Source organism: Podarcis liolepis (genome assembly GCF_965112155.1).
Source record: "Podarcis liolepis genome assembly, chromosome: 3".
Taxonomy (NCBI): Eukaryota; Metazoa; Chordata; class Lepidosauria; order Squamata; family Lacertidae; genus Podarcis; species Podarcis liolepis.
Genome location: NC_139557.1, coordinates 19537294 through 19564507, shown reverse-complemented (window position 1 = coordinate 19564507; position 27214 = coordinate 19537294). Strand labels below are relative to the sequence as shown.

Below are 27214 nucleotides of genomic sequence, written 5' to 3'. Positions count from 1 at the left end.
GCGTCTCAGCTAGAGCATGTTATGTAACTTCCAACTGTTAGCACTGGAATAATGAAAAACAGTTGATTAATGGTGTCTATGTTCACATGTTTTCTGGAGTTATGGGTAATTCAAAGTAAGCATATTTGTTATTAAGCCCTTTTATAAGCATTTTAGTAGCTATTGCACTAAGTTGATATTGAAATTTCCTATTTACGTAAGCACGTTATGTTGAAACTGAGCCTGCAATTGTTCATATTACCTAACTGTCTTTTTCAGTCAGATTGACTTATCTTTTAAATAAAACATTAGCAAAAACCAAAATAAAACACAATGGCAAAAAATGGTAACACCAAATAAGACAGCTAATTAAGATCTGAGAGCGAAATAAAGGATTTTAACAATTTAAACTATTCTTTTCTATTTCTTCAGTGTTTTCAAATATCTGGGTACTTGTAATTTAACAAAGAGCAAGTCCTAAGCTATGTAACAGGACTGGAATGTAGAACTTTAATTGCAGATTGAATATCAATTTTAGATAAAGGAGAATTGGATTATGCAAAATTACACCAGCTGCATAAAACAAATTATGCAACGACAAGCTATTTTTAAATCTCTGGACCTTGGCAGGATGTTTCCTTTTGATTTCAACAATGGCATCTGAAACAGAAGAATATAGCAACCCTCTAAACCCTCTATATAAAGCATCTATTATATATTCTGTTCCTCATTAGATTTTATGCCAGTAAATTGTGGGTGTAAACTGCTGGCATCAGTGGGAAGAGGGACACAAGAGATATACATTATGCTTATTCACTTTGTGGAAATAAGGCTGAAGGTGGAGCTACACATTACACACAAACAGGTGGAGCACAAGCTCAACTGCATTTAGGGAAAAACAGCTTTGGAACAGGGTGGGGACAGCAGAAAGGGAGTATGTTTAATCTGTTCCTACAGACCACCTTGCCACAACAAAATCTTCCTTAAACAACTTCCTTTCTGGGTTCCAGGCATATATTTAATTCTTGCAAACTTACACCTGGTACTTTCATGGAGGGAGGAATACATTGGGGGCATTTTCATTGGAAAAGTGGCAGGAGAAAGGGCTAACCACCAGGGGAAGGCAACCTAAGGCCCGGGGGCTGGATGAGGCCCAATTGCCTTCTCAATCCGGCCCATGGATGGTCTGGGAATCAGCGTGTTTTTACATGAGTAGCATGTGTCCCTTTATTTAAAATGCATCTCAGGGTTATTTGTGGGGCATAGGAATCCATTCATCCCCCCCCCATATAGTCCGGCCCACCACATGGTCTGAGGGACGGTGGACTGCTGAAAAAGGTTGCTGACCCCTGGCTAACCACCCTCAGCTGCATTTTAGCTCCAAATTGGCTTGTTATGAGGTTGTTTTTCCTACACGAAACAGCCACTGATGTTGCACCATGTTGCTCCTCTCTGAATGCTAGGTAGTAAGTTTCTGTTTTGTGAACCATTTTTTAAAAAACCTCAACATAATAATTGCAAAACGCCATTCACATTTTGTGAGTAACGATGGGATGTTTCCCCCGTTCCAACGAAAAGGTCCATCAATCTGGATTCATTTCCCAGGCATCTGCTAGAGATCCAAAAGTAATCAGATTTAAAATTGGATCAGTTCTGACTGATCTTGACCACTAAACCTGACTGTATTCCTCATTAAATCCACTGGGAATATGACACAGTCAGGAAGCTTCCCTGTCACCGCATTCAGGAGGGAGGAAGAACAGAAGAAGAGCTTTACTGGATCCGGAAAAAGGCCCATCTAGGCCAGGATCCTGTTCTTATAGCAGCCAGCCAGATGTCAATGGGAAGTCTACATGCAGGACCAGAGCACAACAGCATTTCTCCCTCTTGCAGTTCCCAGCAACAGGCAATGAAATGCATATTGCCTTTGATGATGGAGGTAGAGCATAGTCACTGTGGCTAGCAGGCATCAATAGCCTCATCTTCCATGATTTTTTTCTGATTCTCTTTTAAAACCATTGGTCATGACTACATATTGTGGGATATATCTTATTGGAAATGGAGCATTTGGCAGGTTTGTTCTGGGCCAGAGACTTTCAGATAAAAGTTCAGATTCTGTTCTAGCTTAGGGAGAAGAAAATACAGCCCACCCCCCCAGGGTTTGGTTCAATGTGGCTCCCTAATTATTATGATAAATACATCTGAAGATTTCATCCTAGTTTTAGATGAAAGAGTGCATTTGTAGCATAGCCATACATAAATTAAAATGAATGATGCTTATATTAAACATTCTAAATGTTGGATGGGTAGTTACATTAAATATTCATATATAATAATTCTGTACATTTCCTTATCTCATATAAAGAAATATATGAATGAGAATTTAAAATCCTTCTTTGGTATTATGTATACTTACACACACACAACATTTTCACCAATATTTTTTTAATGGGACTGTTTAAAATTTATGAGTTATCGAGTTATGTGATTTCGATAGCTAGCAGCAGTAATTCTGGATTCATTTTGTATGAATGATAGTAATTAATAAATTGTTGCAAATTTTTCATAAGAGAGTGATAAAAATGCAGCTTTAAGATTTAACAAGCAATAAATTGTAACAAATGTCTGCAAAGAGAAATGGGACTGGAATAGATAATGGACCCACTTGAGCTCCTGCTAGGCCAGAAAATGTTACCAAGAAAATCTGTCCATGTAATTGCAGGAAGGAGGCAAATAATAAAGATCAGGGTTAGTTACTAAGATTAAATAATCCTAGCCCATGTGTTTGTAAAGCCAAGCTCTAGAAGAAACTGCAAAACTGCAGAAGAAACTGCAAAAATTGCAGGAGAGCTTTTTGGATAAAGTGCAAGATCATAGATGGAAGCAAATCATTCCATTATCTGCCCCTGTAACTGTGTCATGTGAAAAAATTGTATTAACTTTCTTAGCTATTTGGCAATGGGGAGGGCTCTTTAAAGGGCTATAGTGAGTAAAACTAAAAAAAAAGTTGTGAAATAAGAAACTTTCTGAATTGGTCTATCACTCTATATTAAAGGAGTTTAGTAAAATAGCCTTTCAATGAGTTTCCAAATTAAAATTAAAAAGTGATGTAAGTGATTTCCCCACTGCAACAAAATAAATCAAAGCAATTGCAAGGCTATGCTGGTATTTGTAGACATTTGTTTCTACGATGGGGTTTAGAGCCTTAAATGTAAGTTATATGTCTCAAGGACTGTTGTTGGCAAGTTCTCCAGATGATATTTTCCAAACTAACCCATTGTAACAGGAGATGCCATATTTGGACACTTAGACCTCATGTGTTTTCATGCCCTGTATCTCGGATCAAACTGAATTTCAAACTACTGTACCTTATTTCCTTGTGGAAACATTCTAGAATGGTGTCTCTTTTGGATGTGCCTTTACAGTACCATGTTTGATCAAGTAATTATGCATGCTGGAGATCATTCAAGCTTCCAGATCAGATCTTAAGTCCTTTCCTTAACGGTGGTGATATTGATTATAGGGGCACTTCCCAGAAACATGACAAGCTACCAAAAGCAACAGCATAGGGCAAACATTTCCAGCTGCTGCTATGTAGCTCCATCATACCATGTTTGCATTTCTGTTCCCTCTCTAAACATTTTATCACCGCTGCCAAGGGATGTTCACAATAACTATGCATGCCGTTAAATTAATTTTCTGATAGAGGGAGGCTTGTTAATATTCATTCACTGGATTTTTACAAAGGTCAGCATTAAAATAATGTGTCAGGATGGCTGAACAACATAATTTACAAGACGTCACATTTTCATATGAAGAAGGCAGAAGGAAGCTTTTTCAGATAAGGGCAGAAATAGATTATCAGAAAGCAGGAGAGTTGTTGTTCCTGATAGAAGACTAGAAGCCAAACTGGAAGAAAAAGAAAGAAAGGAAATCTGTGCCAGTGAAGGGAACTCACTAAATATATGGAAGAATAAGGCCATGGGCTTTAATATACCTGCTGAAATGCAGGTAAAGAATACAGGCTAAGAGTTGCTGGGGAGTGCTTGAATGCTGACCTGAAAAGTGATTAATCTTCTACCCTGAAAACTTATTTTTCAGTACTGTAGTGCACATTCTTATTAAGCAGTGAAAGTTTTGGACTACCCTTTGTGTCTGACCTTGTAATGTATCACTGCGGTCAAACAAATTCATTCACTAAAGCAGATTCTAGAGTAGGCCTTTGGTCACCTTTGCAAGGGAACGCTTTCTGATTTCCAGCTCTTACGGCAGATGCTTCAAGGCCTCATTAATGCTCTCTGCACCGAAGCCTTTCCAAGTGAAATCTGACTCGCTGATCAAACCCTGTGCGTGCTGCAAGTCTAGTTGTTTTAAACAACAAAAGTTGAAATGTTTTAACGCCTTCCTTAGGACCATAGAATTGCAAGGGTCATCTAGTCCAATGCAGGAACCACAGCCAAAGCATCCATGACAGATGGCCCCTTGACCTCTGCTGAAAAACCTCCAAGTAAGGAGGGTCCACAAGCCCCATGGTTAGAACTCAGCCTGTGCTATGTGGTATGTTCACAACAAGTGTCAGAATGGTGAGTTTTCTACCTGCATTATATCAACGGCTCAAATGAAACAACAGCAGTCCTCGCTCTGTGCTTGTGACCATTACAGGGCGAGTTTCTTCATTCACACCAGTGGCAGCCAATGTCATGTTTGTCAGGGAGTCCACTACAGTGGTACCTCGGGTTACACACTTAATTCGTTCGGGAGGTCTGTACTTAACCTGAAACTGTTCTTAACCTGAACCACCACTTTGGCTAATTAGGTCTCCTGCTGCCGCCGTGCTGCTGGAGCCCAATTTCTGTTCTTATCCTGAAGCAAAGTTCTTAACCTGAAGCACTACTTCTAGTTTAGCAGAGTGTGTAATCTGAAGCATATGCAACCTGAAGCGTATGTAACCAGAGGTACCACTGTATTTGATCTGTGCCTGTTCAAGCTGTAACTGCTGCTATACATTGCACAGAAAGGCTGTTTTTTTAAAAAAGGTGTGCATTTAAATTAACTGTGCACATGCCCTGATGGTACTTAGCTAGCATGAAATCAGAGCTTTTTTCAGCCAGAACTTGCTTAAAAAACTCAGTTTTTTAAGAGCACCTCTCAGGCGAGTGCCATTGCCGTTCTAAAAGAACGAGGGAAGTGTTCATGGTGAGTTCCAGCACCGTTTTTTCTAGAAAAACGGCACTGCATAAAAGAATCAACAAATTAGAAAAGTGGGGATGAACAAAACGGAACACCTACTTGCAATAAAAGGGGAGGACTAAACCACCTCCTCAAAAACAAATTCTAATGCAAGCAGAAATAGTGGATTAACAGCTACGTAATACTCAACTGAGGACAAGCCCTGAGTGAATATTGGCCTCCTAGCTACTACAATTTCAATGGGAACATTTTATAAGTGGCAGGCAGAAAATATACTGGAAAATTATCTTCAGTTTCCTACTTCTCATTTAGATCTCCATCAAGCAACAATATAAAATTGGAAGATCTACCTTGCCACTGTTTCCCACCTTTCTAACTACATAGCAACAGACTTTTAATGTTCCAATAGAAAAGAATGAGAATAGGTTACAATGCTACATGGCATGGAAATATTTAGATGACTACAAACAGTGTATTTCTCTAAAATTGTACTAACATACATTGTTATTGGGGGGACACAGGTGGGTTAAACCACAGAGCCTAGGACTTGCCGATCTGAAGGTCGGCAGTTCGAATCCCCACGACAGGGTGAGCTCCCGTTGCTTGGTCCCTGCTCCTGCCAACCTAGCAGTTCGAAAGCACGCCAGTGCAAGTAGATAAATAGGTACCGCTCTGGCGGGAAGGTAAATGGTGTTTCCGTGCGCTGCTCTGGTTTGCCAGAGGCGGCTTAGTCATGCTGGCCATGTGACCCAGAAGCTGTACGCCAGCTCCCTCGGCCAATAAAGCGAGATGAGCACCGCAACCCCAGAGTCGGTCACAACTGGACCTAATGGTAAGGGGTCCCATTACCTTTACTTTACATTGTTATTATTAATTGTTTAAATTTGCATACCATAGACCTCGGAATGGTTCTCAACATAAGAATAAAAAAAGAGAAAATGCATAATAAAAACAAGAAGAACAAACCAACAACCCACTCACACAACACATTTAAAAGGGCATCAGATGTCAATCAGCCCAAGGCCCAGTTGAAGACGAACGTTTTCTTCTGGCACCTCAAGAAGTATAATGAAGGTGCCAGCTGAAGCTGCTTAGGGAGAGCATTCCACAAATGGGGAGCCATTACAGAAAAGTCCCATTCTCGTGCTGCCACCATCCAGATCTCTTGTGGAGGAGGCAGATGAAGAAGGGCCTCAGATGATGATCGGATCATATGGAGAGAGGTGGTCCTGGTTAAAAAGGAATGTTTTTTCCAAATTTACAGAAGCTGTCCCAGTTTCTGATTTGATCCTGGAATGTCCTGCTGTTCTTTAGGACCTCCCTATTTTAAACATTCCCTAAGACTGTCAGGGAGCATTATCAGCACAGAATGCAGATGCTGATGAGAAAGTCTACTTACATCTCCATCCACTTTCTTTCTCACTCGCTGAATGATCAAACCAAAAGAGATCGCTATGCCTCTAGAGCCCTAGTGACCAAGGAGCCAGCAGAGGGAGGTGTCACAATGAAGGGTGTGTCACAAGGACCTCCGCAACCTAGCAACCACCAGCACTCAACTGACACTACTAAGTTTCTTTATATGGCTTTTAATCCATGTTCAGCCCCAACACATTTTAAAAGGATATAGGATGAAAATCAGATCACCCAAAGGCCTGGTTAAAAAGGAATGCTTTTGCCTGGCGTCTAAAGGTGTATAATGAAGGCGCCAGGCAAACTTTCCTGGGGAGAGCATTCAACAGATGGGGAGTCACTGCAGAGAAGGCCCGTCAAATGGTGAGAAATGGGACTCACCGTACTCTCCTGATCTACATCCCTAAACTGGTTTGAACATTCACGACTCAAAGCTCAAGATGAATTCACTTTCCTAGGCAATCATTATGGGTATCCTGTGAAGAGAGTGCTTGAATACTGTAGCCAGAATAGCATCCTCTGGATATTATAAGACAATTCTCATCATCTCATTGAAAGAGATGGGTTTGCTTAGTGTGGAGAAGGGATGTTTAAAAGGGAAACATCAAATACCACATACAGCATCAGCATGCTGAAGGGTTTTCTACCTTGGCTGTTCTTTGAAAGATGGGCCCTGGGAGGCAGGAAGGGGAGGAAGACAAGCAAGATATCACCCTCTCTAGAGGGCATGCTTAATGCTCCCATGGCGAGTTATAAGCGACTCTTGTGTCACTAGCCCAAAAAGAACACCCTTTTATAAGGTGTGATATCTTATTACCGTATTTTTCGCCCTATAGGACGCACTTTTCCTCCTCCAAAAGTGAAGGGGAAATGTGTGTGCATCCTATGGGGCAAATGCAGGCTCCTTGGCTTCAGCGATAGCAACGCGAAGCCTAGGAAACCTGCGCTCCAGAGGCTTCGCGTTGCTTTCGCTGAAGCCAGAAGAGTCTGCTCTTTGAGGCTGGCGGTGGGGGAAAGCAGCGCTTCCCCCCATCGCCAGCCTCAGAGGATCGGAGGGCAGTGGGAAGGCGCATGACTGGACGAGTACAACCCTTCTCCCTCCTGTGGGCTTTTGCGGGAGATGGGGGAATTCCCCCACCTCCCGCAAAAGCCGCACGCTCTTTAAAGGGGCTGTGCGGCTTCTGCTGGCTTTTTTAGGAGGTGGGGGAATTCCGCCACCTCCCGCAAAAGCAGGAAGAAGGTCTTGGAGTAGCGCACAGACTGTGTGCAGCCTGTCCGGTGCTCCCAGAGCTGCGGGGGGGGGATCATATTTCCCCCTTGATTCCCCCCCCCTGAAAACTAGGTGCATCCTATGGGTCGGTGCGCCCTATAGGGCAAAAAGTACGGTAGTTTTCCTTTTCTATTGTGTAAGCAGAATCCACACTCACTTCCCTTCACTGTTACAAAACAGTGGGTGGAGTCATAAAGATGCCCAAAAGGGCTGGATGAAGCATTTATATTATTCCTGATCTTAATCTTTTAAATGTTCCCTAAGACTCTCATGGAGCATTATCAGCACAGAATACAGATGCTGATGAGAAAGTCTACTTACATCTCCATCCACTTTCTCTCTCACTCGCTGAATGATCAAACCAAAGGAGATGGCTATGCTTCTAGAGCCGTAGTGACCAAGGAGCCAGCAGAGGGAGGTGTCACAATGAAGGGCGTGTCACAAGGACCTCCGCAACCTAGCAACCACCAGCACTCAACTTACACTCCTCTCAACTGACACTACTAAGTTTCCTTATATGGCTTTTAATCCATGTTCAGCTTTTTACAAGTATGTAAAATGAAATTTATCCCTTTATAGCCAAGCTTCCATTGTTCCTGCACCTACTGAGCATTAGCTATCTAATCTACCTCTCTGCCTCTTTCGTCCTATATTGATGAACAGTGGAAAACCAGAAATCACCCCGTGTGTATTTATTAATTTTATTACCCCTCTTCACTAGCAGTCCCAGGGCAAGTTACAGCCATCTAAATTATTGTTGTTAGTAATTAAATTTGTATACCCCCCTATACCCACAGGTTTCAGGGAAGTTCACAGAAGAAGATCACAATATAAAAATACAAAATACATAACAACAACAAAAATAAAAACAACCCAATAACATGCCCCCCAACACATTTTAAAAGGGCATTGGGTGTCAATCATATCGATCAAAGACCTGGTTAAAAAGGAACGTTTTTGCCTGGCGCATAAAGGTGTAAAATGAAGGCGCCAGGTGAACTTCCCTGGGGAGAGTATTCCACAGAAGGGGAGCCACTGCAGAAAAGGCCCATTCTCATGTTGCCACCCTCCGGGCCACTCAAGGAGGAGGCACATGAAGAAGGGCTTTGGAAGATGATCTCAGGGTCTAGTTCATATGGGAAGAGGTGGTCCTTGAGGTATTGTGGTCCTGAGCTGTTTAAGGCTTTATAGGTCAAAACCAGCACTTTGAATTGGGCCCAGAAACTAATTGGCAAGCCAGAGCAGGTGGGCCAGGATCAGTGTAATAGGCTCAAACGACCTTGCCTTAGTGAGCAACCTGGCTGCCAAATTCTGCACCAGCTGAAGTGTCCAAACTATCTTAAGAGGCAGCCCAACATGTAACACATTGCAGTAATCTAACGTAGTGGTTACCATTTCGTTTTAAATTTTAGTGCTTGGCTAAAATGTAGGGAACTGTTTCACTAAACAGTGGAGGAGTTGGAACAGGGGGTGAAACTTTTGGCCATAACCATTTTTAACGAAAATGATCCACAACAGAATTCTGTATGCTCCTTCCCTCTTTCGTGTCAAACTGCTTGCCAAGAGAAAAGGATGGAGGATCGTGCTGAGCACTGTTCAAGATGAAAACTGATTTCCCCCCTACAATGGGTGGCTTGTATTTTGGCAGGAACTTTTGTGTGCGCGCACATAGCTTCTGCCAAGTTGTGTGCTGAAAAGAAAACCCACAAACATCCAGCACAGCGATGCTCTGTTCATTACATGACACTAATCTGCCGAGATATATTTTTCGTGGTTGCTAAAGTCAGATTGCTATTTGATAACATGTTTGTTACTGAGTGTAAAATGAAAAAGGCAGTCTACTAGGGTTTTAAGATATCACAAATTTTAAGGGATGCCTATCTCTGGATAGATGCGGGTGGCGCTGTGGGTAAAACCTCAGCGCCTAGGACTTGCCGATCGCATGGTCGGCGGTTCGAATCCCTGCAGCGGGGTGAGCTCCCGTCATTCGGTCCCAGCTCCTGCCCACCTAGCAGTTCGAAAGCACCCTTAAGTGCAAGTAGATAAATAGGTACCGCTTTATAGCAGGAAGGTAAACGGCGTTTCCGTGTGCTGCGCTGGTGCAGGCTCGCCAGAGCAGCTTCGTCATGCTGGCCACGTGACCCGGAAGTGTCTGCGGACAGCGCTGGCCCCCAGCCTCTTAAGTGAGATGGGCGCACAACCCCAGAGTCGGACACGACTGGCCCGTACGGGCAGGGGTACCTTTACCTTTACCTTTTTATCTCTGGAAGGGGAAATCTTCATTCTGTAATAATGCAGGCCAACAGACAGTTGTAAATTGAGCTGAAATCTAGGATGGTGTTTCATAAATTATTATAACCACAGGTAATAGCCAGGTTTTTGCCTGAGATTAGAAATACATTCAGGATGAAAAGAACGGAAAATAAATTCATCCCTCTTATTTAAGCCTTGTATTCCCATTGATGAATTGGTTATATATTGTTAGCTACAATCCATCAGAAAGCTCCAAGCCCTTTAAATCCACATTGATTTCAGTGAGATTTAAGAGCGCAAAATTGTGGATTGGATCATGATCTCTGGTATTGTTTTCATTGTTATCTTGCCCTGATGTCAGAACAGTAACATACAGCATGGTGAGTGGCAAGATGTATCTCCGATCAAACAAGAAGATAAAACAGAATAGTTTTTCTATTTAAAAAAGCGGCTCATGCATTCAATTTCCTTTATCTTCCTGGCACTGATAGAGTTTGACTCATCAAAGCTTTTCATTTGAGGATATGTTGAATTAAAAAAAACCTTTGACATTCACATTTGCTTCTGCAAAGCAAACTTCAAGTTTGCTCTCCTTAACATAAGCACAAACCCATTAGCAGGTAGTGTTTAGTTGTGACTTTCTACATCCTGATGCCTTAGTATTGGTGGACAAAGCCAACTCTTTCATGAATAGATCATTTTTCTCTCTATGCCACCACATTTAAAAAAGGAAAATCTGAAGTAGCATTCTCTTGGTGGCAGCTATATTATATGCATCCATTCTTAGATTCAGGGCATGGCTGGCAAGTCCCCAGGAGAATATGCATGTGAGACAACAAGATCAGTTCTGTACTTAACCTTGCATCCCAAATTAAGGATGCTGGAGAATTCAGGTAGAAAAGGAAGAGGAAATTACTTCAGTTCACATGCTTGTCTGTGGTCAGGAATGGAAATCACTGAAATGAGTATGATGCGATCCATCTGTGGTAAGTTTGTGATCTGGTCCAGACTGCTATCTTATCAGCTTAAGGCTATTGGTTAAGAGGTTTATTTAAGGCAGGAATACTGTTCCTGAAAGATTTACACATATCTTTTTATTCACACGTATTTTTTCCCCTATGTCAAAGTTAAGAAGGAGATATTCTGTAGCTCTTCATAGTCAGAATTTTTGAACTGAACATCCAGGAGCTCTTTCTATTGAAATTGTATAGAAAGGAAATCCTAAAGGGGATTTCTGCACTGAAAATGAAATTGGCTTCATGATGCAAATATTTAAAAAGATGTAAAGGCAGTTCATTTTGTGTGTGTTGCTGAGCTCCGGAGCTATGCCAACATGAACACTGTGCCTCCTCACATGCACCAGAATGGTTAGCAGGCACTGAGAAGCATAAAATATCGCCATGCAATCCTATCAACTAGTTCTTGTTCAGGAGCTTATAAATTGACTATAAGGTTTAAAAATCAGCATGCCTTGGTATAGGATTAGCAAAGTAGACATGCTTTTAAAATGAGGCCAACACAAAAATGCTCATTCATACGCATTTTTGCTGCTGTAAAAGTGAAAAGAGTTATTTCGCCAAGCATGTATATAATTATTATAATGCACTTGCCACAATCTTACTAAATCATTATTAATGACTGTCCTGGTGCCTTCATTATTCACCTTTAGGTGCCAGACAAAAACTTTCCTCTTCAACTAGGCCTTTGGCTGACTAACATCCTATATCGTTTTAAATTTGTTTGTGGGGATGGGTGAAGGGGGTTACTGGTTTGTTTTGCTTTTATTATGTATTTTTATCTTGTATATTTATGTTATGAACTGTCCTGAGATGTATGGATGAAGGGTGGTATACAAATTTAATAGATAATAATAAACAACATTAGGAAGCTTCTTAAAAGCCAAGTTGTTCATGGTAGAACTTCTTGGATGACGTGTGCAATGCAGCTTTCAAAAATTCTCTGCTTTTCTGTTCAGAAGCAATCAGTGATAAGCTTTATTCTCTTATCTACTATACTAGGTTTTTGGCCAGTGGAATTTCGGTGAAATAAATGAGAATTTGTCGGTATATGGAGAGAATCACAATACAGCTGCTCACCACCTGATTGATACAAGCAGAAGAGAACATATTGTTGTGATTTGCCAGGGGCGGGTGGCGGAAGGGGTTAGGCTGTATGATCCCTTTTAATTTCTTTTGGAGGATCCATTTGGAGGATCCCATTGAAAGATTTGAAGAGCTGGTTTAACAACCCAGAAGCAAATCAATAAGGCTTTTCCAGCTAGGTATTTTTTTTATCAGCGCAGAGCGGTAATTGTAAGCTTGTAGTGCTAGCCTTTAAAGCAAAAGCATGGTAATTGCATATTAAAAGCATAATCAATCTGTTTGAATGAAGTTTAAGTGAGGAAAGGAGGATAATCGTGTTTTCTCATTGACCCATAACCAGTAGTACTGTGAAAATAGCATTCATTGATACACAGAATGCCAGACACTAAGGTAAAATAGGTATACCTCATGCAGTTCGGTGCATGCTGTGTATGATACATTACATCAGTGTTCAGGGTACGGCTGTGTGTCTGTCTTCCTGTCCCAGAGCAAGGCTCCATTGCCCTATCTCCTGCACCATTAAGGCCATATTCTACTACATGCCTTGGAAGTGGAACTATGTTCCTCAAAGGGCCAACTAGGCTGCAATACCAGCTGCCCTATCTGACTTGGAACTCAGTCAGCTGTCAGTCCTTAGGACCAATCCAGCCTCATCCTTTTAAACAACTTGTCTTGCTAGGACAAGATCCTGCACTGCCCTCTCTGCTGCTGCTATAACTGTCCCCCTCGATAATTTGAAATTCGGTGAAAGCAATAACAAATTGAACAGTTAAAACCATACAGCACCTTGTCTTCGCACATGCTGCTGCCTTTAGCACTCCCTGATGACCACCAATGTTTCCATCTCGGAATACATAGCACTGGTTCGAAATGGATGCTTACATAAAACAACGTGTACATTAAGGGGGAAAAGGTAGCTGGAAAACAGTAGCTCAGGGAGGAGCAGCTGCAAAGGATTAAAATGGTGGAAATAGCCAAGGAAACTGGGCATCTCTGAGTCAAAGTTTGGGAGAGCCCCTTCCAACTTTAGGGTTCAGGCCAGACAGCCAGTTGACCAACCTACCAATTAAAGCCTGAAGCCCAACGTGATGTCTTCAAGAATTTGCTTGACTACAATTCCCATCAATCCTGGAAAATTGGCCATGCTGAGAGGGAGCTGTAGCCTACAATACCGGAAGGCACCTTGTTGGGAACCTCCAACATGAGCCTTACTCATATGTGTGGTATGACTTAAAGTGAAAGACTAGGACCAGGGAGGGTAAGTTCTCTACCTAGCTGTGAATTCACTGAAGAACTTTTGTTTAACTGACCAATTCTTAGGCTAGCATACATCACGGGATTGTTTTGATCATAGAATCATAGAATCATAGAGTTGGAAGAGACCACAAGGGCCATCGAGTCCAACCCCCTGCCAAGCAGGAAACACCATCAGAGCACTCCTGACATATGGTTGTCAAGCCTCTGCTTAAAGACCTCCAAAGTAGGAGACTCCACCACACTCCTTGGCAGCAAATTCCACTCTCGAACAGCTCTTACTGTCAGGAAGTTCTTCCTAATGTTTAGGTGGAATCTTCTTTCTTGTAGTTTGGATCCATTGCTCCGTGTCGGCTTCTCTGGAGCAGCAGAAAACAACCTTTCTCCCTCCTCTATGTGACATCCTTTTATATATTTGAACATGGCTATCATATCACCCCTTAACCTCCTCTTCTCCAGGCTAAACATGCCCAGCTCCCTTAACCGTTCCTCATAAGGCATCATTTCCAGGCCTTTGACCATTTTGGTTGCCCTCCTCTGGACACGTTCCAGTTTGTCAGTGTCCTTCTTGAATTGTGGTGCCCAGAACTGGACACAGTACTCCAGGTGAGGTCTGACCAGAGCAGAATACAGTGGCACTATTACTTCCCTTGATCTAGATGCTATACTCCTATTGATGCAGCCCAGAATTGCATTGGCTTTTTTAGCTGCCGCGTCACACTGTTGGCTCATGTCAAGTTTGTGGTCAACCAAGACTCCTAGATCCTTTTCACATGTACTGCTCTCAAGCCAGGTGTCACCCATGATTAAGGGGATTGATGATTAAGGGGATTGTCTGTACACAATTGTGAGCTCCTTGGAAGAAGAGAATACAACTGTAAGAAATTTATTTAGATTATTATACCCCCCTGGGCTAATTTGGAGGATGAAAATAGTCAACTCATGAATAATGTTATAAGCTGGGCCTCTTGAATAATGTTATGTATGAATCAAATGATGTTAAATATGTTCCCTGAAGGTGGAGGACTACGTTTTAGCTATGGGATATAATGAAAATTACAAATTAACAGTAGATAAGAAAGCAAGTGTTTGGCGAAAAAAATGCATAAAGGATAGAGAGCAAATACTAGCCTCCACTGGAATTACAGATGCTTTGAACAAACAACTTGTCACGTTAGAAGATCAAAAATATATCAAGCCACTAGAAAAGCAATTTCACAGCGTAATGAACAACAAATGCATTGAGGGTGAAGATGTTTAATTAAATGGCAAAACTCTCCAGTTCATCCCTACTAATCTTGCCCAAAGCCTCAGTAATCAACCTTTATGTAAAACATGAAGTAGTGCAGGCCAGCTCCCCCTGAACTCAAGAGAGACACTCCATTGACTACATTGTCCTTTGGTTTACATCCCAAGTGGCATTTGGTAGAGGTCTTGAAACTGCTTTTGTCTCACTGTTCCTGCATTATTCACAAACCACAAAGCTATTTACTCATACATATTTTAATTTGCCTAACCAAGTGGAACTGAGCTGTGAAGTTACATTATTCAAAGCCGAGAGTGCGTCATAATGCTTACTGTGTACGGATGATACCCTAATAGCACCCTGCAATTCGCTTTGTTATACATGTGCTTATTTAGACATATCGAATGAAAAAACCCCCCACACACAACCCACATCATATTCACCACTTCCTGTTAATATCAGTCTTAACTTTCATCCATTGAAATTAATGGGACTTATCTTTGGGTAGATTGAGGTCAACAAGGGAGATTATAGTTCTGGATAGATCCAGTTTAAAGTGGTACCTCGGGTTACGAACTTAATTCGTTTCGGAAGTCCATTCTTAACCCGAAGCATTCTTAACCCGAGACGCGCATTCTCTACATAGGCCTCCCACGGCCCCAGAAGTGGATTGAGCTTGTATCCCAGGGCAAAGTTCGCAACCCGGGACACCTACTTCCGGGTTTGTGCAGTTCGTAACCCGAAGTGTTCGTAAGCAGGACTGTTCGTACCCCGAGGTACAACCGTACTATCTAATTTGGTATAATAATTTATTATTTATACCCTGCCCATCTGGCTGGGTTTCCCCAACCACTCTGGGCGGCTTCCAACCGAATATTAAAAACAATACAGTGTCAGACATAAAAAACATCCCTAAACAAGGCCGTCTTCAGTTGTCTTTTAAAAGTAAAATAGTTGTTTATTGCCTTGACATCTGCTGGGAGGGCGTTCCACAGGGCAGGCGCCACTACCGAGAAGGCCCTCTGCCTGGTTCCCTGTAACCTCACTTCTCACAGCGAGGGAACTGCCAGAAGGCCCTCGGTGCTGGACCTCAGTGTTCGGACTGGATGGTGGGGGTGGAGACGCTCCTTCAGGTATACTGGGCAAAGGCCATTTAGGGCTTTAAAGGTCATCACCGACACTTTGAATTGTGCTCGGAAACGTACTGGGAGCCAATGAAGATCTTTCAGGGCCGGTGTTATATGGTCTCGGCAGCCACTCCCAGTCACCAGTCTAGCTGCCGCATTCTAGATTAATTGCAGTTTGCGAGTCACCTTCAAAGGTAGCCCCCACGTAGAGCACATTGCAGTAGTCCAAGCGGGAGATAACCAGAGCATCCACCACTCTGGCAAGACAGTCTGAGGGCAGTTATGGTCTCAGTCTGCATTCCAGATGGAGCTGGTAAACAGCTGGTATTTATCCAGGGAAGGCAGGTCCATTAGTATGAATGAAACACTGCCCCATTAACCAGTCCCCACAACTACCCCAGGGAATGTCATTGCTTGTTAGCTTTCTCTTCCTTGGATTCCTTGTGAAACAGAGCTCTTGAGGATATATATATTTGTTCTCAGAAAGTGTCTTCACAGTTCACTTTCATTCTCCAACCTCCTCCCACTAGGGCATGCAATTTTAGTGGGGTGAAACTTATTCTTTTGCACATTTCTTCAGTGAGGGGCTGTAAAAGTACGTTTCTTGGGTGCGAGGAATTCAAATCTACTATTATTTTTTTGGGGTGGGACAACATTTAGCTTGGCAGGTCTACATTTGATGAAGAAGCACATAAACTGCTTTTGGAAAACCAAAGACTTTTGATGTTACCTTCTGAAAATATCAGGTAGTGCTAAATAAATAGAAAAATAATGTAACGGCAAATAGCTGGCAATCGTTTTGATGCACTTTTACAAACATTTTACTTACCAAGCAAAACTAAATTATATTAATTTAACCAAAATATATTTTGTATTCCCAAGTCATGTTACAACATTTTAGCACCCCTCATTTGGGGAATTTGAAAACTGAAAAATTCAACACACCCTACCCACCTTGATCTCTTTAGCAAAAACACCACAAAGAGCCTGAAAATTGGGTAAGTGAGGAGAAAAACAGAAACCTTTCTCCCTGCAAATAAATACACCAATTGCTACACAAACCTCATAACTGCTTCTTGATCTCAAGCTCAAATGACACATTATGTGGGAAATCTGTGACTGGAACACTCAATAAAAGTAATAAACCTGAAATACAGTTCTGTGAGCTTCGGTTGATCTGGTGCCAGGGTTCAATGGGCCCTTGGCTTAGTGCTACCAATTGCAGAACCGCAGAATTGTAAAGTTGGAAGGAACCACATCCCTGAGACGAAGAGTCTCGTGTTCTACTGTCTCAAGCTATCCCGGCTGTCACCCAAACACTGGGTGATCCCCGCTACCACTCTGGCATTGCTATTGGACTGGTCACCTGGCACCACTTTGGCATGCTGGTGGAACCCCACTCCTGCTGGATAGGCAAACCTGGTTAAAAATGCACTATAAAAATGTGACACCAGTGGGCGATACAGAGCAGCAATCTTTTGGCAATGGGAAATTGCATTGAGAGCTATATAACCTTTTTTATAGCCTTTTATAGCATTTTTATAGATCAGTGTAGATCCAGCCCTGTTGTCTTCACTATAGTGGAATGAGAATTGAGTGGCTGCTTGGCTGCACTTGGTGCTGGGAAATCACCGTGTTTTATGTCTCACAATGTAATGTCATGCATCTGACATTAATAATAATAATAATAATAATAATAATAATAATAATAATAATAATTATTATTATTATTATTATTATTATTATTATTATTATTATTTATATGCCACCTAGGCTGAACTGTCAGTTTGCATTTCTTAGTGCAGAAAGTATTGATCTGATATGTAGATATTTTTCCTATTCTACTTAATTCAAGAGGCTTCTGGAAGCTTCTCTGTATGAAAGAAGCAAGCAGAAGGCTTCATGATGTTTGGGTTATTCCTTCCGAGAAGCTGAGTACAGCTGGTTTAAACTGGTTCTGTTATCTATAAGACTAAGGCCAGAAGGAGCCTGAGTTTCACTTTTTCTTTCTATCTCCCTTCCTTCTGGTGTGGTGTTCTGTACATAATATGCTATACAGTAGTACCTTGGGTTAAGTCCTTAATTCGTTCCGGAGGTCCGTTCTTAACCTGAAACTGTTCTTAACCTGAAGCACCACTTTAGCTAATGGGGCCTCCTGCTGCTGCTGCCTCGCCGCCACTGCACGATTTCTGTTCTCATCCTGAAGCAAAGTTCTTAACCTGAGGTACTATTTCTGGGTTAGCGGAGTCTGTAACCTGAAGTGTATGTAACCTGTAGCGCATGTAACCCAAGGTACCACTGTAATGTTAAGGTTTAGACTTATGTTATTGTAAGTTTAAGTTAAGTCTGCTGCAACTGGATTTCTTATGGACAGTGCCAATTCTGAATGTATTGGATTTGTGGCCATTATGCTCATTTGCCTTCAGCAGCAGTAAAGCTCTGCTGGATGAAATACAATTGCCACTGGTCAATTTTTTGGGGAATCCTGCAACGTGTTTAAGTTTTTACTCTGCTAACTATGCAGATCAATATTGAGAAGAATTTTCATGGCAGGTCATGCACCCATAATGTTTTTTCTTTTTCCTGCGCTGATGGGTTCCTGAGGCTGAGCAGAGTCCTGAGGAGGTCTGGCTGTGCGGGATCCATTGTGCACTGAAACGTATCTTACTGCCCCACCTTGAATGTGAGAGGAGCCTCACCACAAAGGATGCAGGCTTGTACCTAAGTAACATTTCATAACAAAAGCCATGGATGGATAATTCCTGGCCTTGCAGAGTTGAGTTAATTAACTGTCAGGCCACAGGGTGAAAGCCTGGCCACGTGGGCAGCCCATTTATTCAATCTATTTCTAGCTGGGTACTCTTGCCTTTTGCTGGAAAAAAGATGATCTTTAGAAGTTCTCAGAAATGCAAAGAAATACCTGGCCTAATTAACACAATCTAGCGGCAACGTGGTCGCATCCAGGCTGACAGGGAATGAACTCCCTTTCTTGAGAAATGAAAAAGGATATTTAATTACTGTGGGACATGCTTGTCAGTGGATAATCATTTGTTCCTAATGAGCGGTCATCTGCCGATTTAAGGCTGTTACTTGTATTTTGAGACGGCGTTGGGTTCTGAAATTAATTAGCCACCAGGGATGTGCAGGGATTATCACCACCATGCACACTAGGGTCTTCCCCCAGCCACGCCAAGAAAACTCTCTCATGGCTCGGAGCAAAGGCAAATCACATACGCAGTCTTGGGCCACGTGCAGAGTTCCAGCTGAACCAAGCTTTTCTGCAAGTGTGAGTTGTTGGTCATTGGTGGTGGTCCCCAGCTCACCGTTTGAGATACAACACATTGATTGGGAAATCTCATCTGAGGGTGGGGTTGGGAGATCAATGGTGGCTGGCAGCTGCATGCCTTGCTGGGGTGGGTCAGAACCAGTGGCAGCCTAAGGGGGAATTTGTAGGGGGGTGGTATTAGAACATGTGTCAGCCCTGGTAGAATCTGCTGAGGTGTATCAGCTCTGGTAGCTCCCAAGTAGGCCTGGGATGCCTGCATTTAGAAATTGTTCCGCGTTGCTCCTGTAGGCAAATAAATAATAATAATAATAATAATAATAATAATAATAATAATAATAATAATAATAATAATAATTTATTATTTATACCCCGCCCATCTGGCTGGGCTTCCCCAGCCACTCTGGGCGGCTTCCAAGAAATATCAAATACTGTAAAATCAAATACCTCAAACATTAAAAGCCTCCCTAAACAGGGCTGCCTTCAGATGTCTTCTAAAAGTCTGGTAGTTGTTGTTCTCTTTGACATCTGGTGGGAGGGCATTCCACAGGGAGGGAGCCACTACCGAGAAGGCCCTCTGCCTGGTTCCCTGTAACTTGGCTTCTCGCAGTGAGGGAACCGCAAGAAGGCCCTTGGAGCTGGACCTCAGTGTCCGGGTAGAACGATGGGGGTGGAGACGCTCCTTCAGGTCTACTGGACTGAGGCCATTTAGGGCTGTAAAGGTCAGCACCGACACATTGAATTGTGCTCGGAAACGTACTGGGAGCCAATGTAGGTCTTTCAAGACTGGTGTTATATGGTCTCGGCGGCCACTTCCAGTCATATGGATTAGTCATTGAAAGCAAATTTAAAAAAATCAATCACTGTATAGTTCGTACCCCAAATGCTTTCAGTTTCTGGATTGCATATTTAGAGGCAATGAATATGCATTCAGAGGACTTCCACAACACTTAAGATTTTGACATCTGCTTCACTCATGGGTTCTGTAGTGGTTCTACCTGAAAAATATCTCTCTCCTCATGTCCATTTGGAAATGCCCCCAAATCAATTCATTCTTCCCCTCCATATCTTTCTTCATTCCTCTGTATCAGGCACCCCCAAACTCCCTATGTTTTGGGACTACAATTCCTATCATCCCTGACCACTGGTTCTGTCAGCTAGGGATGATGGGAGTTGTAGTCCCAAAACATCTGGAGGTCCGAGTTTGGGGATGCCTGCTCTGTATTTTACCCAAGAAAACCTTCTTCACCAAAGCCTATACTCTGTGCACTCATCCACTGAAGGGCTGCAATAAGTAGAACTGTTCAGCCATTTTTTTTAAAGCTAAGGTATTGCCATTCCTTCACACACTTTTGCTGCACCTGATGACACAAGAGAGAACCACAAGAAACAGTCCACCTTCCTTACATGATTCCTCTTTGCAGCTGTTATGTGTCACACCACCAACCTATTAATCTGATGGTGGTTATACAGTGTTGTTCACACTGACCATTTCCAGGAAGCGCACCTTTTCCTTACATAACAGCCAGCATGGCTGACTTACTTTTAGCAGATGCTGGCTTCCTGCTGGAAAATACGCTGCATTTAATGCTGATTCAGTTTGGCAGGTGTGATAATCAGCCTCCAGGATCACAGACTAGACTATTCAGAGACAGAAATTCTCCAGTAGCGGGAAGTCTAGGAAGGAGCCTAGCCTGAGGAAAAGCTGGCTTGCAATTTCTTCTCTAGACGAAATATTTTCTCGCGGAGATATTTTCTACCTCCAGCTTGGGGCTGAAGAATTGTAGCAATATGTCTGAGTCAGACAGTAACTCTCTCTCTTTTTTTAAAAAGGTCTCTGATCTCCACACATGTACTTCCTTCCATGTTCCAAGCATTAAGATTTCCTGCTGATGTGAGGGAAACTTGTTACTAAAAGGTAAAGGTAAAGGACGCTGGACGGTTAAGTCCAGTCACAGGTGACAATGGGGTTGTGGCGCTCATCTTGCTTCCAGGCTGAGGGAGCCAGCGTTTGTCCACAGACAGCTTTCCAGGTCATGTGGCCAACACGACTAAACCACTTCTTGTGCAATGGAACACTGTGACGGAAACAAGAGCGCACAGAAACTTTCCCACCACAGTTGTACCTATTTATCTACTTGCACTGGCGTGCTTTCGAACTGCTAGATTGGCAGGAGCTACGGGAGCTCACTCCGTCATGGGGATTCGAACCGCTGACCTTCTGACCGGCAAGCCCAAGAGGCTCAGTGGTTTAGACCTGAGCGTCACCCACATCCCAAACTGGTTACTAACCTGTTTACTAACCTTGCAAAACTGCAGACGGTAAGACGTTAAATCTTGCGAGGGAAAGAGCTCTGCGTAGGTGGAGATTGCAAACCTGGTGTAAATATGAAGTGTCTTGTCCAAACAAGAGTGGAATTTCCAGCCCAAATGGGAAAGGTTTTATTGGCAGCACTGCAAAGGGTCTGGAATTCAATCTCTAGGATTCTCCACTTGATTGTCTGGAATGCTTCCAACTGTGGGAGCATAAGAAGCGACTCAAATGAGAGGCCACAGGGTCTGATTTTGCTCTCAATGCAAGCTAGCCGTTTGGAGTGGTGGGATTCTGCCAGCATGTGGAAAGTCAAAGAAGACGGATCAGAAATGAAATGTAGGCAGAGCCATAATTTTAAAGAGGTGAGCCACACTTTGGTTTCCAGCAGCCTTTGTCCAGTTTCCAGACACATGGCTGCATATGGCACACAATTCGGCAGCCCCAGGATTTTGCGCAGAAATTTGGACCGGATGCGTTCCAGCAGTTGGTTAACTGCACTGATCCATAACGGAATGACACACAGGAGTTTGGGGGCTACTTTGGTGTTAAAGACCTGGAACCAACTGATTTCCTCTGTTTGAGAAGAAACGGTTGATAGCCAGAGCTAGAGTATATCTGCTCCATTAAATGCAAGCTTACAAATCCAGTCGAAACAAGAATTTGAACATATTGTAATAATAATAATAATAATAATAATAATAATAATAATAATAATAATAATTTATTATTTATACCCCGCCCATCTGGCTGGGTTTCCCCAGCCACTCTGGGCGGCTTCCACAAAGACCAAAAATACACTAAGATGTCACACATTAAAAACTTCCCTAAACAGGGTTGCCTTAAGATGTCTTCTGAATGTCAGGTAGTTGTTTATCTCTTTGACATCTGATGGGAGGGCATTCCACAGGACGGGCGCCACTACTGAGAAGGCCCTCTGCCTTGTTCCCTTGTAGCTTTGCCTCTCACAATGAGGGAACCGCCAGAAGGCCCTCGGCGCTGGACCTCAGCGTTCGGGCAGAACGATGGGGGTGGAGATGCTCCTTCAGGTATACTGGGCCGAGGCCGTTTAGGGCTTTAAAGGTCAACACCAGCACTTTGAATTGTGCTCGGAAACGTACTGGGAGCCAATGTAGGTCTTTCAAGACCGGTGTTATGTGGTCTTGGCGGCCACTCCCAGTCGCCAGTCTAGCTGCCGCATTCTGGATTAGTTGTAGTTTCCGGGTCACCTTCAAAGGTAGCCCCACGTAGAGCGCATTGCAGTAGTCCAAGAGGGAAATAACTAGAGCATGCACCACTCTGGCAAGACAGTCCGCGGGCAGGTAGGGTCTCAGCCGGTGTACCAGGTGGAGCTGATAGAGAGCTGCCCTGGATACAGAATTGACCAGTGCCTCCATGAACAGCTGTGAGTCCAAAATGACTCCCAATATTAATACATTCCTAGCTGCATTGTACTTTTGGCATCACCCATGTAATCCTGCTTTGCAGCATAAATGGCAAAGGCTGGAGACAGTGGAGTGGCAAAGAGCTGCATTAACTCCTTATTCTATCGTTTTGCTAGAGGCTCCAGACCCAGATGTGTGTCTGCTTTGCCCCTCTGCAAATGGCATCTGCTCTGGTCCTTGCATATCAGCTGTGCCTCCAAGGAATGTTAATAATCTGGCTGTCATACAGATGCCTTTTGAAACTGCGATACTCTGCGTCTATCATACTCCAGGCCATTTAGCCTTCCTTCCCCCTTAACGAAAACGCCATTTTAATTGGACGCTGATTATTTATGATTAATGCGATAACAGGTTTGAATATAACCTTCAGATATATTCATGCACCAAAGAACTTCCATGGCAAGCACACGTTTTCAAAATCAGACATTTATCATATAATTACTGAGGGCTTGAAGTGCCTAGCTTGCATCCATGTCAGTGCTTTATGTATATTTTGTTATAATTTCCAGAACGGTAGCGGCAGCCAGAGCAGGAAAGGGCCTTGTGGCATTTTAAAAATGTATTATGACATAAGCTTTCATGGACATGAATGTATTTCATTGGATGCATGCAATGTAATCCAGAGTTGACAGGTAATATCCACATGGACATAAAGGCAAGGAAACCTATAGGACCTGAATGGGAGTTGAATGCAAAAAGAAGAAGAAGAAGAGTTTGGATTTGATATCCCGCCTTTCACTCCCTTTAAGGAGTCTCAAAGCGGCTAACATTCTCCTTTCCCTTCCTCCCTCACAACAAACACTCTGTGAGGTGAGTGGGGCTGAGAGACTTCACAGAAGTGTGACTGGCCCAAGGTCACCCAGCAGCTGCATGTGGAGGAGCGGAGACGCGAACCCGGTTCCCAAGATTACGAGACTACCGCTCTTAACCACTACACCACACTGGCTCACAGGTGCATTCTGTCAATTTTAGTTTCCCATTTTTTCAATCTTAAGTTTAGTTCCCCATGTTTGCATCAGTTTGCATTTTTTAAAGAAACAAAACCCTGGTGAAAACTCATCAGTGGATTTCTCCTAATCTACATATCTTCGTATGCAACATTGTCTATGAAGCACATTTGCACAAAGCAATTCCCCTCAGTAAAATGCATTTTTGTATTCTTTTCACTAATATGTGCATGTTTATACGCACTTTAGGACATAGATTTTTGTACACATTACTTGGCATTGCAAAATTCAGAGGAGTGTGAATTGCAAAGGATGGCTCGGTTTCGACTTGCATATTGTGTCTGAAGGCGTGAGTCAGGTAGGATCACCTTTAAATCTCCTTTTCTTTAATAATAATAATAATAATAATAATAATAATAATAATAATAATACAATAATGAAATAAATAGTTAACAATTTGCTGCCCTTTTATGACATATAAAACCAGCTGTTTAAGATGGCGGGGCTGCTTGGCTGGGTTGGCGCTTTCTATCGACTGCTGCAGAATTATCCCTCCGGTTGGCAATATTCATTGAGAGATAGCTGTGAAGTACTTGCCCTGGTACTTTACAGAACAGCAAAGGCAGGTGAATTACATCATACCTTTTATGGCATCAGTTAGGTGTTCAAAGAAACTGTAGGCTGGAATTCCTCAACAGATCTATTCAGGTAACAATTCTGAGTGGAAAGACCTCTGAAATCACCCTTTCGCAGTAAACAAATCTCCCGAAGCAGATTCTAGAGTACCTTTAACACAATGTCCTTGTCCAGGGTGCTGAACAAAGACAAGTTGCCATGTGAACCATTGCGTTTCGTCAAGGACAGAGGCTGTTTAGCGGGTACAGATTTTTGCAGGATAGTCACAGAAAATGTACTTCAATGGCATTTGTGCATTAAATAAGGAGCTCCACAAATCAGTTACCTATTACAATGGTACCTCGGGTTACATACGCTTCAGGTTACATATGCTTCAGGTTACAGACTCCACTAACCCAGAAATAGTGCTTCAGGTTAAGAACTTAGCTTCAGGATAAGAACAGAAATCGGGCTCCGGTGGCGCGGTGGCAGCAGGAGGCCCCATTAGCTAAAGTGGTGCTTCAGGTTAAGAACAGTTTCAGGTTAAGAACAGACCTCCGGAACGAATTAAGTACTTAACCCGAGGTACCACTGTACATAACTTTCCCCCCTCTGTAGTCTCTTCTGAATGAGGTGGTGACTCCTGTATAACTTGCATTTTCTGCTTAAAGAAATAACAAAGCCCTGGATGGAATTCAGTGTTGAACGATGATGGATGTTTCAACTGCACAAGCATTTCAACTTGCCAGATGAAATGATCGCCCCTCTCCTCTCTCCATGCATTATTCCGTGGGTTCTCCTGATCTTCTCCAGACCCAATTGCAAGGGGCATGTGAGGGGAGGAAAGCTCCACTATGCAAGCAGTAGTCCTTGCTCAGAGCTTCCACTGATAGGGTCCGGTAGGGGAATCCAGCGCCCTTGGTTTCATTTCCTCAGTGCACTTTTGCTAAAGAAAACAAGAGTCGCATTCATTCTTCCCATTGAGGTTGGCAGGAGGTTTCCCAATTTTTTTATCTCATCCCTTGACTCGGCTATTTACATTTTCCCCTTCAGATTTATGAAATGATGTCTCTGGAATAGACCAGTATAGGTCATGTGGGTCTGTTCTGTTCATTCCAATCTCCCAAGGCTTTAGTTAATGCTTTCATTTGTGGCGCTTTCATCTTATTTTCCACCCTAGTATTCATTTTACCCATTACATCAAAGAGAGGGTCTAATGAGGTTCTGACTGATTCATCCAACTGTTGTCTTTTGGCCACTAATGACAGCAACTCTAAAGAAAATCTTGATGAGGTTTGCTATGTGAAAAATAGAAGCTTTGAGCTTAAAAATATATATAATCCTATGTGCTTCATTTTAATTTTGGTTCCTAGGCAACTTTCCTCATTCTGACAGCTGCAGCGAGCTGGATAGTGCCTCAGGCCAAGGATAGAATCCTATTTTAGTTAAAGCCCAAGCAAACATATTTCTGAAATTGGCCCATTTTGTGGAAGATTATCTTTCTGCTTTCTCCATCAAAAACTGAAAAGAAAACAGAATAAGATTTGTCATCCTAATTTTTATTGTAATTCAGGTTTAGTATTTTATCTTCGGTTGGTTTCTGAGGAAACTGGGTAAGGCCCAGATGTTCAGGTATTTGAAACACACAGTCTCTTGCCTCTGATGAAGTGGGCTCTGGGTCACAAATGCTTACGTTAAAAAACATATTTCATATGCCACAAGAATCTCTGTGGGTTTTGCTGCAATGGACGGAGGCTCAAAGCTGACAGCTAGCCAGAAGCCAGCTGAGGGGTTAGGGAGCTCAGGAACATGTCCTCTGCTGGTGGAGAGAAACTCCATCCATGGAATAACACCCGTATTTCTGGAGGAGCCTCCCATTTGCCCAAGGAAAGCTCTGCAGGTGCAGATGGTGGTGGCGGTGGCAAGTGGTGTGTGTGGAGGAACCAAGGCCACCTTACACTCACAAAATACAAAAAGGGGGATGGGCCACAACAATACCAAACCTGAAGCTGGTGTAGTTCATACCCCCCACTGGAATACTGTGTCCCATTCTGAGCGCCACAGTTTAAGAAGGATGTTGACAAGCTGGAACGTGTGCAGAGAAGAGCGACCAAGATGACCAAGGGTCTGGAAACCAAGTCTTATGAGGAACGGATGAGGGAGCTGGATGTGTTTAGCCTGGAAAAGAGGAGACTGAGAGGAGATCTGACAGCCATCTTCAAATCTCTCAAGGGCGGTCACATGGATGATGGCTCAAGCTTGTTTCCTCCTGCTCCAGAGGGTCAGAACTGAACCAGTGGCTTCAAGTTACAAGAAAGGAGATTTCGACTAAACATCAGGAAGAACTTTCTGACAGTAAGAGCTGTTTGATAGTGGAACAGTCTTCCTTGGGAGGTTTTGGACTCTCCTTCATCTGTGGTTTTGAAGCAAAGGTTGGATGGCCATCAGTCATGGGGCTATGGCTGAGATTCCTGCATTGCATGGGCTTGGACTAGATTATCCTCAGGGTCCCTTCCAGCTCTATGGTTCTCTGATTCTGTGGTGTGCATGGAAGGCAAAATAAATCAGAAAATAAAAGGCTGCCCTTTGCCTCTCTCTCTGACCACAAGGATTTTGCAGGCTATAGGATGTGGCAGTAGCATTCTCCCACAGCCCTTCCCAAACCCACCAGCTGACCCTCTGATACACTCTCACAAACGGTGTACTGTGGTACCTCAGGTTACATACGCTTCAGATTACAGACACTTCAGGTTACAGACTCTGCTAACCCAGAAATAGTACC

The 27214-nt window shown here is 42.9% G+C and overlaps 1 long non-coding RNA gene across 2 annotated transcripts; it reads left to right on the top strand.

The window, feature by feature from the left end:
- Nucleotides 1–8191: 8191 nt before the first annotated feature.
- On the top strand, nucleotides 8192–25906 carry LOC310703472. Of its 2 annotated transcripts, XR_014524165.1 has the most exons (4): nucleotides 8192–8398; nucleotides 20948–21032; nucleotides 24067–24175; nucleotides 24628–25906. It is a non-coding gene; the product is annotated as an uncharacterized lncRNA (long non-coding RNA). The 2 variants fall into 2 exon arrangements; XR_014524166.1 differs by lacking the exon at nucleotides 8192–8398 and having other exon boundaries at nucleotides 20055–21032.
- The last annotated feature ends 1308 nt before the right edge of the window (nucleotides 25907–27214 follow it).